Source organism: Ambystoma mexicanum, unplaced genomic scaffold, assembly GCF_040938575.1.
Source record: "Ambystoma mexicanum isolate Mex_15411 unplaced genomic scaffold, UKY_AmexF1_1 Mex_scaf152, whole genome shotgun sequence".
Classification (NCBI taxonomy): Eukaryota; Metazoa; Chordata; class Amphibia; order Caudata; family Ambystomatidae; genus Ambystoma; species Ambystoma mexicanum.
The window spans coordinates 137933-152653 of NW_027182383.1; the positions used below are offsets into that span (position 1 = coordinate 137933).

The following is a 14721-nucleotide window of genomic DNA, read 5'->3' on the forward strand; positions in this document are numbered from 1 at the left end:
CCCACATTACACAGCTCTTTAGAAAATAATGCTACTCTTCATTTCGGAGCTGACTCTCAAGCCGCTTCATCTTCCAGTCCTATCTAGAAAGGAAGGCCCTGAAAAGTTGGCAGCAATTGCAAAGCAGGATTTGCCTTCATTTATTGGGGTTGGGGGGGTGGGGTCAATCGGTCAGGGGCTTACTTCCCCACACACTTCAGGAGCGCCACAGGGACTCTTCTCAAGCCTGCCAATAGGCTGCAGATATTTGCCCCCAGCCAATGCTGCACTTTGGGGGCAAGGGGCAGGTTTCAGGTGGCAAGACGGGCAGCAAAGGGTTAATGAGGCGTGCCCCAGCACTCACGCGCCTCCGAGAGGAACTGCAGACTCTCTTGCCCATTTTAGCAAAAGGGGACCGTCCACCCCTGATGGGGCTCGAACCCCTGCCCCTTCTGTTAGCATGGCCTGCGCCTTCCCCCCTAGGCTAGGGAGGCCATCCCCATGCAGATACCGTCCCGCACTACAGACCCGTCAGCCGCTTTGCCACTCTGCATTTTCAGACGGGAGGGAGTGAGGGAGTGAGGGAGGGAGGGAGGGAGGAAGGGAGGGGGGAGAGGGGAGCTCAAACGCCAGTAGGCAGGCAGCCTTGCTGTCTGCTGCCTACCGGAGCTGCTGTGTGCAGCGCCCACAAGCCTCTCAGCGCTTGCCTGTGTGCAGCAGCACCCTTCACACTTCCGCCTGTCGCCCCATGACAGGTGGGGGCGGGGGCTTGGGCACACGAGAGAGCCTGGGAGGGACAGCTCGCACTCCAACCAGTGATCCCAAAACCCACTCTCTCTGGCCCTAATCCTGTCTCTCTTTCTTTCCTTCTTTCCTTCCTTTCTTTCCCTCACTTGCTGTTTTTTCTTTCTTTCTTTCTTTCTTTCTTTCTTTCTTTCTTTCTTTCTTTCTTTCTTTCTTTCTTTCTTTCTTTCTTTCTTTCTTTCTTTCTTTCTTTCTTTCCTTGCTTCTTTCCTTGCTTCCTTTCTTTCTTTACCACTTACCTTTTGTCTTTCTTCCTTTCTTTCTCAGGCAGCCATCATTAGACAAGTCTTGGTATTGTGCTTTGCTTAGCCACTGCAAGCAATGACAGCTCAATACCAGAGCAGCGTAAAGCTTGATTTCTGCCACTGAAAGTGCATCTCGGTCATTTGCGTGGGACACCACCGGTCAAGCTTCTCAAGCATCCTGCCAGTGGTGGACCCATGGGGCACTGCTCTCAGGATCTCCATAACCTGCTTCTTGCTGACAGCCTCCCATATGGTCTAGCGGTTAGGATTCCTGGTTTTCACCCAGGCGGCCCGGGTTCGACTCCCGGTATGGGAAGACTAGCCTTTTCTACATAGAACTCCCGATTCCGTTTCTGTTGCATTTACATTTTGAGAAAAGCCTGAATTTCCCCACATTGTTTCCCTTGGGGCCCCGGCGGCCCCATGCAGTCTGTCCGTGTTTCAGGCTCCCGATTCCTCAGTATGAGGGCTGGACTTGCAAGAAGAAGGGCCGACTACAAGCGGCTTGGGTATGAGGTGCATACCAATGTCTGCGGCTTTCATACCCGAGATCTCGTCTGCACCCACCTTTGAGGCGTGACGTGTCCCCCGCACCCCCCGTCAAGAGAGCAACGGTGGGACCACATTTGGAAAACAGGCCGCCTTGCATTGAAACCGTTGCTGCAAGACGTTAAAGGCCAGAGGAAAGAAGGGCGCCCTGACAGACCGTCATTTCCGCTGACCTCGAGTGTTAAGCGTTCAGTACCTCGGCCAAGGCTAGGGAGAAGACAGAGACTACGCAATCACAATTGGGGTTAAATTAAAAACAAAACGCGCTTCCCCGAGCCAGGTAGGAGTCGAACCTACAATCTTCTGATCCGTAGTCAGACGCGTTATCCATTGCGCCACTGGCCCTCGTGGGTCTGCGCATACCCCTATCCTTCCACAAAAGGGAGGTGCTGTGCTTGCCCCCTCCCCACATTACACAGCTCTTTAGAAAATAATGCTACTCTTCATTTCGGAGCTGACTCTCAAGCCGCTTCATCTTCCAGTCCTATCTAGAAAGGAAGGCCCTGAAAAGTTGGCAGCAATTGCAAAGCAGGATTTGCCTTCATTTATTGGGGTTGGGGGGGTGGGGTCAATCGGTCAGGGGCTTACTTCCCCACACACTTCAGGAGCGCCACAGGGACTCTTCTCCAGCCTGCCAATAGGCTGCAGATATTTGCCCCCAGCCAATGCTGCACTTTGGGGGCAAGGGGCAGGTTTCAGGTGGCAAGACGGGCAGCAAAGGGTTAATGAGGCGTGCCCCAGCACTCACGCGCCTCCGAGAGGAACTGCAGACTCTCTTGCCCATTTTAGCAAAAGGGGACCGTCCACCCCTGATGGGGCTCGAACCCCTGCCCCTTCTGTTAGCATGGCCTGCGCCTTCCCCCCTAGGCTAGGGAGGCCATCCCCATGCAGATACCGTCCCGCACTACAGACCCGTCAGCCGCTTTGCCACTCTGCATTTTCAGACGGGAGGGAGTGAGGGAGTGAGGGAGGGAGGGAGGGAGGAAGGGAGGGGGGAGAGGGGAGCTCAAACGCCAGTAGTCAGACGCGTTATCCATTGCGCCACTGGCCCTCGTGGGTCTGCGCATACCCCTATCCTTCCACAAAAGGGAGGTACTGTGCTTGCCCCCTCCCCACATTACACAGCTCTTTAGAAAATAATGCTACTCTTCATTTCGGAGCTGACTCTCAAGCCGCTTCATCTTCCAGTCCTATCTAGAAAGGAAGGCCCTGAAAAGTTGGCAGCAATTGCAAAGCAGGATTTGCCTTCATTTATTGGGGTTGGGGGGGTGGGGTCAATCGGTCAGGGGCTTACTTCCCCACACACTTCAGGAGCGCCACAGGGACTCTTCTCAAGCCTGCCAATAGGCTGCAGATATTTGCCCCCAGCCAATGCTGCACTTTGGGGGCAAGGGGCAGGTTTCAGGTGGCAAGACGGGCAGCAAAGGGTTAATGAGGCGTGCCCCAGCACTCACGCGCCTCCGAGAGGAACTGCAGACTCTCTTGCCCATTTTAGCAAAAGGGGACCGTCCACCCCTGATGGGGCTCGAACCCCTGCCCCTTCTGTTAGCATGGCCTGCGCCTTCCCCCCTAGGCTAGGGAGGCCATCCCCATGCAGATACCGTCCCGCACTACAGACCCGTCAGCCGCTTTGCCACTCTGCATTTTCAGACGGGAGGGAGTGAGGGAGTGAGGGAGGGAGGGAGGGAGGAAGGGAGGGGGGAGAGGGGAGCTCAAACGCCAGTAGGCAGGCAGCCTTGCTGTCTGCTGCCTACCGGAGCTGCTGTGTGCAGCGCCCACAAGCCTCTCAGCGCTTGCCTGTGTGCAGCAGCACCCTTCACACTTCCGCCTGTCGCCCCATGACAGGTGGGGGCGGGGGCTTGGGCACACGAGAGAGCCTGGGAGGGACAGCTCGCACTCCAACCAGTGATCCCAAAACCCACTCTCTCTGGCCCTAATCCTGTCTCTCTTTCTTTCCTTCTTTCCTTCCTTTCTTTCCCTCACTTGCTGTTTTTTCTTTCTTTCTTTCTTTCTTTCTTTCTTTCTTTCTTTCTTTCTTTCTTTCTTTCTTTCTTTCTTTCCTTGCTTCTTTCCTTGCTTCCTTTCTTTCTTTACCACTTACCTTTTGTCTTTCTTCCTTTCTTTCTCAGGCAGCCATCATTAGACAAGTCTTGGTATTGTGCTTTGCTTAGCCACTGCAAGCAATGACAGCTCAATACCAGAGCAGCGTAAAGCTTGATTTCTGCCACTGAAAGTGCATCTCGGTCATTTGCGTCGGACACCACCGGTCAAGCTTCTCAAGCATCCTGCCAGTGGTGGACCCATGGGGCACTGCTCTCAGGATCTCCATAACCTGCTTCTTGCTGACAGCCTCCCATATGGTCTAGCGGTTAGGATTCCTGGTTTTCACCCAGGCGGCCCGGGTTCGACTCCCGGTATGGGAAGACTAGCCTTTTCTACATAGAACTCCCGATTCCGTTTCTGTTGCATTTACATTTTGAGAAAAGCCTGAATTTCCCCACATTGTTTCCCTTGGGGCCCCGGCGGCCCCATGCAGTCTGTCCGTGTTTCAGGCTCCCGATTCCTCAGTATGAGGGCTGGACTTGCAAGAAGAAGGGCCGACTACAAGCGGCTTGGGTATGAGGTGCATACCAATGTCTGCGGCTTTCATACCCGAGATCTCGTCTGCACCCACCTTTGAGGCGTGACGTGTCCCCCGCACCCCCCGTCAAGAGAGCAACGGTGGGACCACATTTGGAAAACAGGCCGCCTTGCATTGAAACCGTTGCTGCAAGACGTTAAAGGCCAGAGGAAAGAAGGGCGCCCTGACAGACCGTCATTTCCGCTGACCTCGAGTGTTAAGCGTTCAGTACCTCGGCCAAGGCTAGGGAGAAGACAGAGACTACGCAATCACAATTGGGGTTAAATTAAAAACAAAACGCGCTTCCCCGAGCCAGGTAGGAGTCGAACCTACAATCTTCTGATCCGTAGTCAGACGCGTTATCCATTGCGCCACTGGCCCTCGTGGGTCTGCGCATACCCCTATCCTTCCACAAAAGGGAGGTGCTGTGCTTGCCCCCTCCCCACATTACACAGCTCTTTAGAAAATAATTCTACTCTTCATTTCGGAGCTGACTCTCAAGCCGCTTCATCTTCCAGTCCTATCTAGAAAGGAAGGCCCTGAAAAGTTGGCAGCAATTGCAAAGCAGGATTTGCCTTCATTTATTGGGGTTGGGGGGGTGGGGTCAATCGGTCAGGGGCTTACTTCCCCACACACTTCAGGAGCGCCACAGGGACTCTTCTCCAGCCTGCCAATAGGCTGCAGATATTTGCCCCCAGCCAATGCTGCACTTTGGGGGCAAGGGGCAGGTTTCAGGTGGCAAGACGGGCAGCAAAGGGTTAATGAGGCGTGCCCCAGCACTCACGCGCCTCCGAGAGGAACTGCAGACTCTCTTGCCCATTTTAGCAAAAGGGGACCGTCCATCCCTGATAGGGCTCGAACCGCTGCCCTTGGTTCTTGCGTGTTCTCTCAAGCTAGTCATTTTTAGATTGGTCTTGGTATTGTGCTTTGCTTAGCCACTGTAAGCAATGACAGCTCAATACCAGAGCAGCGTAAAGCTTGATTTCTGCCACTGAAAGTGCATCTCGGTCATTTGCGTGGGACACCACCGGTCAAGCTTCTCAAGCATCCTGCCAGTGGTGGACCCATGGGGCACTGCTCTCAGGATCTCCATAACCTGCTTCTTGCTGACAGCCTCCCATATGGTCTAGCGGTTAGGATTCCTGGTTTTCACCCAGGCGGCCCGGGTTCGACTCCCGGTATGGGAAGACTAGCCTTTTCTACATAGAACTCCCGATTCCGTTTCTGTTGCATTTACATTTTGAGAAAAGCCTGAATTTCCCCACATTGTTTCCCTTGGGGCCCCGGCGGCCCCATGCAGTCTGTCCGTGTTTCAGGCTCCCGATTCCTCAGTATGAGGGCTGGACTTGCAAGAAGAAGGGCCGACTACAAGCGGCTTGGGTATGAGGTGCATACCAATGTCTGCGGCTTTCATACCCGAGATCTCGTCTGCACCCACCTTTGAGGCGTGACGTGTCCCCCGCACCCCCCGTCAAGAGAGCAACGGTGGGACCACATTTGGAAAACAGGCCGCCTTGCATTGAAACCGTTGCTGCAAGACGTTAAAGGCCAGAGGAAAGAAGGGCGCCCTGACAGACCGTCATTTCCGCTGACCTCGAGTGTTAAGCGTTCAGTACCTCGGCCAAGGCTAGGGAGAAGACAGAGACTACGCAATCACAATTGGGGTTAAATTAAAAACAAAACGCGCTTCCCCGAGCCAGGTAGGAGTCGAACCTACAATCTTCTGATCCGTAGTCAGACGCGTTATCCATTGCGCCACTGGCCCTCGTGGGTCTGCGCATACCCCTATCCTTCCACAAAAGGGAGGTACTGTGCTTGCCCCCTCCCCACATTACACAGCTCTTTAGAAAATAATGCTACTCTTCATTTCGGAGCTGACTCTCAAGCCGCTTCATCTTCCAGTCCTATCTAGAAAGGAAGGCCCTGAAAAGTTGGCAGCAATTGCAAAGCAGGATTTGCCTTCATTTATTGGGGTTGGGGGGGTGGGGTCAATCGGTCAGGGGCTTACTTCCCCACACACTTCAGGAGCGCCACAGGGACTCTTCTCAAGCCTGCCAATAGGCTGCAGATATTTGCCCCCAGCCAATGCTGCACTTTGGGGGCAAGGGGCAGGTTTCAGGTGGCAAGACGGGCAGCAAAGGGTTAATGAGGCGTGCCCCAGCACTCACGCGCCTCCGAGAGGAACTGCAGACTCTCTTGCCCATTTTAGCAAAAGGGGACCGTCCACCCCTGATGGGGCTCGAACCCCTGCCCCTTCTGTTAGCATGGCCTGCGCCTTCCCCCCTAGGCTAGGGAGGCCATCCCCATGCAGATACCGTCCCGCACTACAGACCCGTCAGCCGCTTTGCCACTCTGCATTTTCAGACGGGAGGGAGTGAGGGAGTGAGGGAGGGAGGGAGGGAGGAAGGGAGGGGGGAGAGGGGAGCTCAAACGCCAGTAGTCAGACGCGTTATCCATTGCGCCACTGGCCCTCGTGGGTCTGCGCATACCCCTATCCTTCCACAAAAGGGAGGTACTGTGCTTGCCCCCTCCCCACATTACACAGCTCTTTAGAAAATAATGCTACTCTTCATTTCGGAGCTGACTCTCAAGCCGCTTCATCTTCCAGTCCTATCTAGAAAGGAAGGCCCTGAAAAGTTGGCAGCAATTGCAAAGCAGGATTTGCCTTCATTTATTGGGGTTGGGGGGGTGGGGTCAATCGGTCAGGGGCTTACTTCCCCACACACTTCAGGAGCGCCACAGGGACTCTTCTCAAGCCTGCCAATAGGCTGCAGATATTTGCCCCCAGCCAATGCTGCACTTTGGGGGCAAGGGGCAGGTTTCAGGTGGCAAGACGGGCAGCAAAGGGTTAATGAGGCGTGCCCCAGCACTCACGCGCCTCCGAGAGGAACTGCAGACTCTCTTGCCCATTTTAGCAAAAGGGGACCGTCCACCCCTGATGGGGCTCGAACCCCTGCCCCTTCTGTTAGCATGGCCTGCGCCTTCCCCCCTAGGCTAGGGAGGCCATCCCCATGCAGATACCGTCCCGCACTACAGACCCGTCAGCCGCTTTGCCACTCTGCATTTTCAGACGGGAGGGAGTGAGGGAGTGAGGGAGGGAGGGAGGGAGGAAGGGAGGGGGGAGAGGGGAGCTCAAACGCCAGTAGGCAGGCAGCCTTGCTGTCTGCTGCCTACCGGAGCTGCTGTGTGCAGCGCCCACAAGCCTCTCAGCGCTTGCCTGTGTGCAGCAGCACCCTTCACACTTCCGCCTGTCGCCCCATGACAGGTGGGGGCGGGGGCTTGGGCACACGAGAGAGCCTGGGAGGGACAGCTCGCACTCCAACCAGTGATCCCAAAACCCACTCTCTCTGGCCCTAATCCTGTCTCTCTTTCTTTCCTTCTTTCCTTCCTTTCTTTCCCTCACTTGCTGTTTTTTCTTTCTTTCTTTCTTTCTTTCTTTCTTTCTTTCTTTCTTTCTTTCTTTCTTTCTTTCTTTCTTTCTTTCTTTCTTTCTTTCTTTCTTTCTTTCTTTCTTTCTTTCTTTCTTTCTTTCTTTCCTTGCTTCTTTCCTTGCTTCCTTTCTTTCTTTACCACTTACCTTTTGTCTTTCTTCCTTTCTTTCTCAGGCAGCCATCATTAGACAAGTCTTGGTATTGTGCTTTGCTTAGCCACTGCAAGCAATGACAGCTCAATACCAGAGCAGCGTAAAGCTTGATTTCTGCCACTGAAAGTGCATCTCGGTCATTTGCGTCGGACACCACCGGTCAAGCTTCTCAAGCATCCTGCCAGTGGTGGACCCATGGGGCACTGCTCTCAGGATCTCCATAACCTGCTTCTTGCTGACAGCCTCCCATATGGTCTAGCGGTTAGGATTCCTGGTTTTCACCCAGGCGGCCCGGGTTCGACTCCCGGTATGGGAAGACTAGCCTTTTCTACATAGAACTCCCGATTCCGTTTCTGTTGCATTTACATTTTGAGAAAAGCCTGAATTTCCCCACATTGTTTCCCTTGGGGCCCCGGCGGCCCCATGCAGTCTGTCCGTGTTTCAGGCTCCCGATTCCTCAGTATGAGGGCTGGACTTGCAAGAAGAAGGGCCGACTACAAGCGGCTTGGGTATGAGGTGCATACCAATGTCTGCGGCTTTCATACCCGAGATCTCGTCTGCACCCACCTTTGAGGCGTGACGTGTCCCCCGCACCCCCCGTCAAGAGAGCAACGGTGGGACCACATTTGGAAAACAGGCCGCCTTGCATTGAAACCGTTGCTGCAAGACGTTAAAGGCCAGAGGAAAGAAGGGCGCCCTGACAGACCGTCATTTCCGCTGACCTCGAGTGTTAAGCGTTCAGTACCTCGGCCAAGGCTAGGGAGAAGACAGAGACTACGCAATCACAATTGGGGTTAAATTAAAAACAAAACGCGCTTCCCCGAGCCAGGTAGGAGTCGAACCTACAATCTTCTGATCCGTAGTCAGACGCGTTATCCATTGCGCCACTGGCCCTCGTGGGTCTGCGCATACCCCTATCCTTCCACAAAAGGGAGGTGCTGTGCTTGCCCCCTCCCCACATTACACAGCTCTTTAGAAAATAATTCTACTCTTCATTTCGGAGCTGACTCTCAAGCCGCTTCATCTTCCAGTCCTATCTAGAAAGGAAGGCCCTGAAAAGTTGGCAGCAATTGCAAAGCAGGATTTGCCTTCATTTATTGGGGTTGGGGGGGTGGGGTCAATCGGTCAGGGGCTTACTTCCCCACACACTTCAGGAGCGCCACAGGGACTCTTCTCCAGCCTGCCAATAGGCTGCAGATATTTGCCCCCAGCCAATGCTGCACTTTGGGGGCAAGGGGCAGGTTTCAGGTGGCAAGACGGGCAGCAAAGGGTTAATGAGGCGTGCCCCAGCACTCACGCGCCTCCGAGAGGAACTGCAGACTCTCTTGCCCATTTTAGCAAAAGGGGACCGTCCATCCCTGATAGGGCTCGAACCGCTGCCCTTGGTTCTTGCGTGTTCTCTCAAGCTAGTCATTTTTAGATTGGTCTTGGTATTGTGCTTTGCTTAGCCACTGTAAGCAATGACAGCTCAATACCAGAGCAGCGTAAAGCTTGATTTCTGCCACTGAAAGTGCATCTCGGTCATTTGCGTGGGACACCACCGGTCAAGCTTCTCAAGCATCCTGCCAGTGGTGGACCCATGGGGCACTGCTCTCAGGATCTCCATAACCTGCTTCTTGCTGACAGCCTCCCATATGGTCTAGCGGTTAGGATTCCTGGTTTTCACCCAGGCGGCCCGGGTTCGACTCCCGGTATGGGAAGACTAGCCTTTTCTACATAGAACTCCCGATTCCGTTTCTGTTGCATTTACATTTTGAGAAAAGCCTGAATTTCCCCACATTGTTTCCCTTGGGGCCCCGGCGGCCCCATGCAGTCTGTCCGTGTTTCAGGCTCCCGATTCCTCAGTATGAGGGCTGGACTTGCAAGAAGAAGGGCCGACTACAAGCGGCTTGGGTATGAGGTGCATACCAATGTCTGCGGCTTTCATACCCGAGATCTCGTCTGCACCCACCTTTGAGGCGTGACGTGTCCCCCGCACCCCCCGTCAAGAGAGCAACGGTGGGACCACATTTGGAAAACAGGCCGCCTTGCATTGAAACCGTTGCTGCAAGACGTTAAAGGCCAGAGGAAAGAAGGGCGCCCTGACAGACCGTCATTTCCGCTGACCTCGAGTGTTAAGCGTTCAGTACCTCGGCCAAGGCTAGGGAGAAGACAGAGACTACGCAATCACAATTGGGGTTAAATTAAAAACAAAACGCGCTTCCCCGAGCCAGGTAGGAGTCGAACCTACAATCTTCTGATCCGTAGTCAGACGCGTTATCCATTGCGCCACTGGCCCTCGTGGGTCTGCGCATACCCCTATCCTTCCACAAAAGGGAGGTACTGTGCTTGCCCCCTCCCCACATTACACAGCTCTTTAGAAAATAATGCTACTCTTCATTTCGGAGCTGACTCTCAAGCCGCTTCATCTTCCAGTCCTATCTAGAAAGGAAGGCCCTGAAAAGTTGGCAGCAATTGCAAAGCAGGATTTGCCTTCATTTATTGGGGTTGGGGGGGTGGGGTCAATCGGTCAGGGGCTTACTTCCCCACACACTTCAGGAGCGCCACAGGGACTCTTCTCAAGCCTGCCAATAGGCTGCAGATATTTGCCCCCAGCCAATGCTGCACTTTGGGGGCAAGGGGCAGGTTTCAGGTGGCAAGACGGGCAGCAAAGGGTTAATGAGGCGTGCCCCAGCACTCACGCGCCTCCGAGAGGAACTGCAGACTCTCTTGCCCATTTTAGCAAAAGGGGACCGTCCACCCCTGATGGGGCTCGAACCCCTGCCCCTTCTGTTAGCATGGCCTGCGCCTTCCCCCCTAGGCTAGGGAGGCCATCCCCATGCAGATACCGTCCCGCACTACAGACCCGTCAGCCGCTTTGCCACTCTGCATTTTCAGACGGGAGGGAGTGAGGGAGTGAGGGAGGGAGGGAGGGAGGAAGGGAGGGGGGAGAGGGGAGCTCAAACGCCAGTAGTCAGACGCGTTATCCATTGCGCCACTGGCCCTCGTGGGTCTGCGCATACCCCTATCCTTCCACAAAAGGGAGGTACTGTGCTTGCCCCCTCCCCACATTACACAGCTCTTTAGAAAATAATGCTACTCTTCATTTCGGAGCTGACTCTCAAGCCGCTTCATCTTCCAGTCCTATCTAGAAAGGAAGGCCCTGAAAAGTTGGCAGCAATTGCAAAGCAGGATTTGCCTTCATTTATTGGGGTTGGGGGGGTGGGGTCAATCGGTCAGGGGCTTACTTCCCCACACACTTCAGGAGCGCCACAGGGACTCTTCTCAAGCCTGCCAATAGGCTGCAGATATTTGCCCCCAGCCAATGCTGCACTTTGGGGGCAAGGGGCAGGTTTCAGGTGGCAAGACGGGCAGCAAAGGGTTAATGAGGCGTGCCCCAGCACTCACGCGCCTCCGAGAGGAACTGCAGACTCTCTTGCCCATTTTAGCAAAAGGGGACCGTCCACCCCTGATGGGGCTCGAACCCCTGCCCCTTCTGTTAGCATGGCCTGCGCCTTCCCCCCTAGGCTAGGGAGGCCATCCCCATGCAGATACCGTCCCGCACTACAGACCCGTCAGCCGCTTTGCCACTCTGCATTTTCAGACGGGAGGGAGTGAGGGAGTGAGGGAGGGAGGGAGGGAGGAAGGGAGGGGGGAGAGGGGAGCTCAAACGCCAGTAGGCAGGCAGCCTTGCTGTCTGCTGCCTACCGGAGCTGCTGTGTGCAGCGCCCACAAGCCTCTCAGCGCTTGCCTGTGTGCAGCAGCACCCTTCACACTTCCGCCTGTCGCCCCATGACAGGTGGGGGCGGGGGCTTGGGCACACGAGAGAGCCTGGGAGGGACAGCTCGCACTCCAACCAGTGATCCCAAAACCCACTCTCTCTGGCCCTAATCCTGTCTCTCTTTCTTTCCTTCTTTCCTTCCTTTCTTTCCCTCACTTGCTGTTTTTTCTTTCTTTCTTTCTTTCTTTCTTTCTTTCTTTCTTTCTTTCTTTCTTTCTTTCTTTCTTTCTTTCTTTCTTTCTTTCTTTCTTTCTTTCTTTCTTTCTTTCTTTCTTTCTTTCTTTCCTTGCTTCTTTCCTTGCTTCCTTTCTTTCTTTACCACTTACCTTTTGTCTTTCTTCCTTTCTTTCTCAGGCAGCCATCATTAGACAAGTCTTGGTATTGTGCTTTGCTTAGCCACTGCAAGCAATGACAGCTCAATACCAGAGCAGCGTAAAGCTTGATTTCTGCCACTGAAAGTGCATCTCGGTCATTTGCGTCGGACACCACCGGTCAAGCTTCTCAAGCATCCTGCCAGTGGTGGACCCATGGGGCACTGCTCTCAGGATCTCCATAACCTGCTTCTTGCTGACAGCCTCCCATATGGTCTAGCGGTTAGGATTCCTGGTTTTCACCCAGGCGGCCCGGGTTCGACTCCCGGTATGGGAAGACTAGCCTTTTCTACATAGAACTCCCGATTCCGTTTCTGTTGCATTTACATTTTGAGAAAAGCCTGAATTTCCCCACATTGTTTCCCTTGGGGCCCCGGCGGCCCCATGCAGTCTGTCCGTGTTTCAGGCTCCCGATTCCTCAGTATGAGGGCTGGACTTGCAAGAAGAAGGGCCGACTACAAGCGGCTTGGGTATGAGGTGCATACCAATGTCTGCGGCTTTCATACCCGAGATCTCGTCTGCACCCACCTTTGAGGCGTGACGTGTCCCCCGCACCCCCCGTCAAGAGAGCAACGGTGGGACCACATTTGGAAAACAGGCCGCCTTGCATTGAAACTGTTGCTGCAAGACGTTAAAGGCCAGAGGAAAGAAGGGCGCCCTGACAGACCGTCATTTCCGCTGACCTCGAGTGTTAAGCGTTCAGTACCTCGGCCAAGGCTAGGGAGAAGACAGAGACTACGCAATCACAATTGGGGTTAAATTAAAAACAAAACGCGCTTCCCCGAGCCAGGTAGGAGTCGAACCTACAATCTTCTGATCCGTAGTCAGACGCGTTATCCATTGCGCCACTGGCCCTCGTGGGTCTGCGCATACCCCTATCCTTCCACAAAAGGGAGGTGCTGTGCTTGCCCCCTCCCCACATTACACAGCTCTTTAGAAAATAATGCTACTCTTCATTTCGGAGCTGACTCTCAAGCCGCTTCATCTTCCAGTCCTATCTAGAAAGGAAGGCCCTGAAAAGTTGGCAGCAATTGCAAAGCAGGATTTGCCTTCATTTATTGGGGTTGGGGGGGTGGGGTCAATCGGTCAGGGGCTTACTTCCCCACACACTTCAGGAGCGCCACAGGGACTCTTCTCCAGCCTGCCAATAGGCTGCAGATATTTGCCCCCAGCCAATGCTGCACTTTGGGGGCAAGGGGCAGGTTTCAGGTGGCAAGACGGGCAGCAAAGGGTTAATGAGGCGTGCCCCAGCACTCACGCGCCTCCGAGAGGAACTGCAGACTCTCTTGCCCATTTTAGCAAAAGGGGACCGTCCATCCCTGATAGGGCTCGAACCGCTGCCCTTGGTTCTTGCGTGTTCTCTCAAGCTAGTCATTTTTAGATTGGTCTTGGTATTGTGCTTTGCTTAGCCACTGTAAGCAATGACAGCTCAATACCAGAGCAGCGTAAAGCTTGATTTCTGCCACTGAAAGTGCATCTCGGTCATTTGCGTGGGACACCACCGGTCAAGCTTCTCAAGCATCCTGCCAGTGGTGGACCCATGGGGCACTGCTCTCAGGATCTCCATAACCTGCTTCTTGCTGACAGCCTCCCATATGGTCTAGCGGTTAGGATTCCTGGTTTTCACCCAGGCGGCCCGGGTTCGACTCCCGGTATGGGAAGACTAGCCTTTTCTACATAGAACTCCCGATTCCGTTTCTGTTGCATTTACATTTTGAGAAAAGCCTGAATTTCCCCACATTGTTTCCCTTGGGGCCCCGGCGGCCCCATGCAGTCTGTCCGTGTTTCAGGCTCCCGATTCCTCAGTATGAGGGCTGGACTTGCAAGAAGAAGGGCCGACTACAAGCGGCTTGGGTATGAGGTGCATACCAATGTCTGCGGCTTTCATACCCGAGATCTCGTCTGCACCCACCTTTGAGGCGTGACGTGTCCCCCGCACCCCCCGTCAAGAGAGCAACGGTGGGACCACATTTGGAAAACAGGCCGCCTTGCATTGAAACCGTTGCTGCAAGACGTTAAAGGCCAGAGGAAAGAAGGGCGCCCTGACAGACCGTCATTTCCGCTGACCTCGAGTGTTAAGCGTTCAGTACCTCGGCCAAGGCTAGGGAGAAGACAGAGACTACGCAATCACAATTGGGGTTAAATTAAAAACAAAACGCGCTTCCCCGAGCCAGGTAGGAGTCGAACCTACAATCTTCTGATCCGTAGTCAGACGCGTTATCCATTGCGCCACTGGCCCTCGTGGGTCTGCGCATACCCCTATCCTTCCACAAAAGGGAGGTACTGTGCTTGCCCCCTCCCCACATTACACAGCTCTTTAGAAAATAATGCTACTCTTCATTTCGGAGCTGACTCTCAAGCCGCTTCATCTTCCAGTCCTATCTAGAAAGGAAGGCCCTGAAAAGTTGGCAGCAATTGCAAAGCAGGATTTGCCTTCATTTATTGGGGTTGGGGGGGTGGGGTCAATCGGTCAGGGGCTTACTTCCCCACACACTTCAGGAGCGCCACAGGGACTCTTCTCAAGCCTGCCAATAGGCTGCAGATATTTGCCCCCAGCCAATGCTGCACTTTGGGGGCAAGGGGCAGGTTTCAGGTGGCAAGACGGGCAGCAAAGGGTTAATGAGGCGTGCCCCAGCACTCACGCGCCTCCGAGAGGAACTGCAGACTCTCTTGCCCATTTTAGCAAAAGGGGACCGTCCACCCCTGATGGGGCTCGAACCACTGCCCCTTCTGTTAGCATGGCCTGCGCCTTCCCCCCTAGGCTAGGGAGGCCATCCCCATGCAGATACCGTCCCGCACTACAGACCCGT

The 14721-nt window shown here is 54.4% G+C and overlaps 14 non-coding genes across 14 annotated transcripts; 7 read left to right on the top strand and 7 right to left on the bottom strand.

Moving 5' to 3' along the window:
• Nucleotides 1–1272: 1272 nt before the first annotated feature.
• On the top strand, nucleotides 1273–1344 carry TRNAE-UUC (transfer RNA glutamic acid (anticodon UUC)). Its single transcript has one exon. It is a non-coding gene; the product is annotated as a tRNA-Glu (tRNA).
• Nucleotides 1345–1849: 505 nt separating this feature from the next.
• TRNAR-ACG (transfer RNA arginine (anticodon ACG)) lies at nucleotides 1850–1922 on the bottom strand. The gene has a single exon. It is a non-coding gene; the product is annotated as a tRNA-Arg (tRNA).
• Nucleotides 1923–3928: 2006 nt separating this feature from the next.
• Nucleotides 3929–4000, top strand: TRNAE-UUC (transfer RNA glutamic acid (anticodon UUC)). The gene has a single exon. It is a non-coding gene; the product is annotated as a tRNA-Glu (tRNA).
• A 505-nt stretch (nucleotides 4001–4505) lies between these two features.
• On the bottom strand, nucleotides 4506–4578 carry TRNAR-ACG (transfer RNA arginine (anticodon ACG)). Its single transcript has one exon. It is a non-coding gene; the product is annotated as a tRNA-Arg (tRNA).
• A 734-nt stretch (nucleotides 4579–5312) lies between these two features.
• Nucleotides 5313–5384, top strand: TRNAE-UUC (transfer RNA glutamic acid (anticodon UUC)). The gene has a single exon. It is a non-coding gene; the product is annotated as a tRNA-Glu (tRNA).
• A 505-nt stretch (nucleotides 5385–5889) lies between these two features.
• On the bottom strand, nucleotides 5890–5962 carry TRNAR-ACG (transfer RNA arginine (anticodon ACG)). The gene has a single exon. It is a non-coding gene; the product is annotated as a tRNA-Arg (tRNA).
• A 2062-nt stretch (nucleotides 5963–8024) lies between these two features.
• On the top strand, nucleotides 8025–8096 carry TRNAE-UUC (transfer RNA glutamic acid (anticodon UUC)). Its single transcript has one exon. It is a non-coding gene; the product is annotated as a tRNA-Glu (tRNA).
• Nucleotides 8097–8601: 505 nt separating this feature from the next.
• On the bottom strand, nucleotides 8602–8674 carry TRNAR-ACG (transfer RNA arginine (anticodon ACG)). Its single transcript has one exon. It is a non-coding gene; the product is annotated as a tRNA-Arg (tRNA).
• Nucleotides 8675–9408: 734 nt separating this feature from the next.
• Nucleotides 9409–9480, top strand: TRNAE-UUC (transfer RNA glutamic acid (anticodon UUC)). Its single transcript has one exon. It is a non-coding gene; the product is annotated as a tRNA-Glu (tRNA).
• A 505-nt stretch (nucleotides 9481–9985) lies between these two features.
• On the bottom strand, nucleotides 9986–10058 carry TRNAR-ACG (transfer RNA arginine (anticodon ACG)). Its single transcript has one exon. It is a non-coding gene; the product is annotated as a tRNA-Arg (tRNA).
• A 2058-nt stretch (nucleotides 10059–12116) lies between these two features.
• On the top strand, nucleotides 12117–12188 carry TRNAE-UUC (transfer RNA glutamic acid (anticodon UUC)). Its single transcript has one exon. It is a non-coding gene; the product is annotated as a tRNA-Glu (tRNA).
• Nucleotides 12189–12693: 505 nt separating this feature from the next.
• TRNAR-ACG (transfer RNA arginine (anticodon ACG)) lies at nucleotides 12694–12766 on the bottom strand. Its single transcript has one exon. It is a non-coding gene; the product is annotated as a tRNA-Arg (tRNA).
• Nucleotides 12767–13500: 734 nt separating this feature from the next.
• TRNAE-UUC (transfer RNA glutamic acid (anticodon UUC)) lies at nucleotides 13501–13572 on the top strand. The gene has a single exon. It is a non-coding gene; the product is annotated as a tRNA-Glu (tRNA).
• A 505-nt stretch (nucleotides 13573–14077) lies between these two features.
• TRNAR-ACG (transfer RNA arginine (anticodon ACG)) lies at nucleotides 14078–14150 on the bottom strand. The gene has a single exon. It is a non-coding gene; the product is annotated as a tRNA-Arg (tRNA).
• Between the last annotated feature and the right edge of the window lie 571 nt (nucleotides 14151–14721).